Raw genomic sequence first — 3,379 nt, forward strand, 5'->3', positions numbered from 1 at the left:
GATCCGCGCTCTGCAAATGACTCAAAGCCAAAGCGGCAGGCAGGTGGGGAAGAGAGGGACTGCCTGTGTTCAAACTCCGGCTCCCCACACCTGCTAATTGTGTGACCTTGGGCCTTCACCGGTCTGGGCCCCAGTTTGCATACGTGTAGAATGGCGATGCCTCCAGTACCTCCAGGAGCAGTCCTCGTGTGGACTAAGTTCTTACAGGCGGAGACCACTTAGCACCCTTTGTTTTTGAGGCACAGCTCCATTTCCCCTGCAACGCAGGCCCTGAAAGGGCAGGGCAGGGCAGGGTCTGATTCCCTGCTCTCCTTCCCAAGCTCTGTGAATACCTGCTCAATTTCAATTCACGGCCATTCAAGCACAAAGCCCACACGTCTCCGTCCTTCCTATGCTTTCACTGGCACATTACCATTTCGCTTTTTCGCGTGGCCCTGGGTAGCCACCTCTATTTTCTGGGGACGGTGCTGCTGGCCTTTCCTGCTCCCGTCCTGCCTCGGGGGTCCGTTGTTAAGGAGGACCACGGGGCCCAGCATTTCCCCCAGTGAACCAGAGCCCTCATACTGACTCTACAGCTCCTCATTGAGCGTGAGCCTCCGCCTCAGCTTGCGGTCCACACCCGCCCAGCTCTTTCCCTAAGAGCCTCTGGGTCCAGGGGGCTAGGTCTGTCCCGGGGTTCCCGTTCCCAGGCTGCCCACTGTTAATGTGGTCTGCGCACCACAGCCCCCCCCCCCCCCCGCCCCAGCACGTTCCGCAAGAGCGCCCCTAGAATGGATCGTGCCAGTCCCGCTTAACACCTTTTGGTGGCTGGCTCTCTACTCCACGAGTGATCACGTCCCAGTCTCTCGGCCACACGTCCAAGTGCCCTCCCGCTGGAGTCCTGAAAGCTCCCTAGGCCCGGTCTGTCCTGCCCAGAGTGAGATTCTGCAGGCCGCCTTCCCTCCTGCCTCACGTCTGCTGACACTTTCCACTCGGCTGCCATTCTCTTGCAGCGGCTTTCCCACTCAGCTGCTGACTCCAGCCGGGACAGCTCACCTGCACCTATCTGGGGCCCGGCTCTGTGGCATGAAGTGCCAGGCCTTTGGGACCTGCGCTAGCCTGACCCTCCCATCTGCCAGCAAGCACGGGTAAGAGCCGGGGACAGGAGCAAAACACCGTCAGCTTGATAGAGAAGGTCCAGGAAGGGCGTGGAGAGTGACTCCTCTCTCTGGCTGCTGGGCAGAGTCCACCCGAGCCCTTGTGCAAGCTGAAAGTGACATGTCATCCAACCAATTTCCCAAGTCCACCAAGGAGACCAGGCTGGGTACTTTATGGCCTAGCTCCTCCATACACCTGAACTGCCACGACCCTTGTGACATGACCCTCAAAGTTCTTTACAGATTCCCCAGCACCTGGCACACAAAGGCCAAAGGCACTGGCCCACAGTTGTGGAGTCTCTTGGAGAAGTTCTGCAAAGCAGGACGATATCCTGGCTAAGGGGTTAACACATGTTCCTCACTCTCCCTGCTTCCCGCGGCTATACGCATTTATGCAGGAGCCACTATCACCTGTCACAGTGCTGCTTCTTCCCTGTAGCATTTATGACCACCGCTTGTCGTGTCCCTGACTGTCCCGACCACCCTTGCTGCCTTTCTGCAGATAAGGGGGTGCCAGCTTGAGGGCTGTAATGTGGGACATCCCTTGCAGGTGAGGTCACTCTGGGACACCTGGATACCCGAGAAGCCTCGAACAACTCCAGTGACTCCTGAACTCCAGGGAGAGAACTGCTGAATTCAGTCAAGGTCTTTGGAAACCAGCAGCTCACCTTCCTTATTTTACGGGGAAGGACTAGGGGCCATAGAGGGGAGGTGAATGCCCAAGGTCATTTAGGGCAATTGGCGGCACACCCATATACAGGCCAGGGCTCTTGTCCTCTGGCCGCCACAGGTCTCTGTGGCCTTTCCCAAACAAATGCTTCCAAATACATAGAAACAGAGTTACAACATAAACTTTACAGGTCGAGAGATGGTATGAAAATATTTTGGAAAACGTGTGATATGGTAATACATGTGCTTCTTTACTGGTAAGTTAAATTACAGGACGTACGGGCAGGTCTCGTACTTGAGTTCATTTCAAGATGACTACAACAAAAGCTAAGTGATCTGAAATGGTGTCACTTCCATTGGTGACAAAGCCACCAGGCTAACACTCTGTGTGTGCTCTGTGGCCTATATTCGTAGTTGCGGGGAACGCCAAATTTCAACTCGGGGTTGGTGAAAATAAAAATGAAATAAAGCTGAGAGAAAGTGGAAAAATCCTCTGTGGTTGCCTCAAGCTCACAGACACCAGCTCAGGGCCCCTGCACTACAGCCTGAGTCTGCCAGTGCAGATGACCGTGCAGCCACCGGCCGGCCTCACTGCAAGATTTGGCACATGGGGCGATGCCAGTACCCACCTCTTAAGGTTGCTGCGAGAACTTACAGTATTGGCGCGAAAGACCAGCGATCACCATCCGGGTATTTGCCTCTCTATCTTGGCTGGGGAAAATTCAAATCTCGGGAAAGGGCGGACCCGAGAAGCGGCCCTGCGCCTGCGCGCGGGGCGGGGCGCCGGGCTCTGGGAAGCAGGCGGAGCGGGGTGACGCGGGGTGACGCGAGGTGACGCGGGGCGACACGGAGCTCTCCCGCGCCCGCCCGCTCGGTTCGGGTACCGCCGGCCTGGCCGCCCGCCCTGCAGCCGGCGGGGCGGGGGACGGGGAGCGGGCCCGGGCGCGCGGCGCGTCTCCTTTCGTTAGAGCGCGGGCGGTGGCGCCGGCGCTCGGGGGCGGGGCCGGCGAGCCTGGGAGCCGGCTGCGTCACCGCCCACTCGCCCCGCCTCCGACTCCCCCCGCGGCGTGTCTTGGGCCGCTTCTCCGCGGCCCCTGGGTGTGGGGAGCGGAAACATGTCCACTCTCCGGTCCAAGCTGCAGCTCTAACGTTTCCCGTCGGCCGTCCCCAGCAGCCTATGCCCTGTGTCCACTGCTAGTTAGAGGCAACTCCTCGGGCGTGTGTTCCTTGAGCGACCCGGGGGAATGTTCCCGGGGGGGCGGGGCCGAGCTCGTTTGAGGCATCCTCATCCGGGCATTCACCAGAGGCCTCAGCCGCCATCTTTGTTTTGTGCTGAAAGTCGCTATTGACGCCCGTGGACGGCCGGGCGAAGGGAAGTGGCAAGATGGCGGCTCCCAGGGCGGAGGCGTGAGGGCGCAATGGGGGGGGGAGGGGGTGGGCCGCGGGGCTGGGCGCGCCTGCGCCTGACCCGAGAGCGGCCTGAGCCCTAGCTAGGCGCGCGGTGGACCTGGGCCCTCGCCCCGGGGCAGCGCGGGGGTCCTTTAAGAGGCCTTGGCTCTGAGAAGCCGTGCGAG

The sequence above is a fragment of the Panthera pardus genome, unplaced genomic scaffold, assembly GCF_024362965.1.
Source record: "Panthera pardus isolate Hobbes unplaced genomic scaffold, ASM2436296v1 HiC_scaffold_27, whole genome shotgun sequence".
NCBI classification, from domain to species: domain Eukaryota; kingdom Metazoa; phylum Chordata; class Mammalia; order Carnivora; family Felidae; genus Panthera; species Panthera pardus.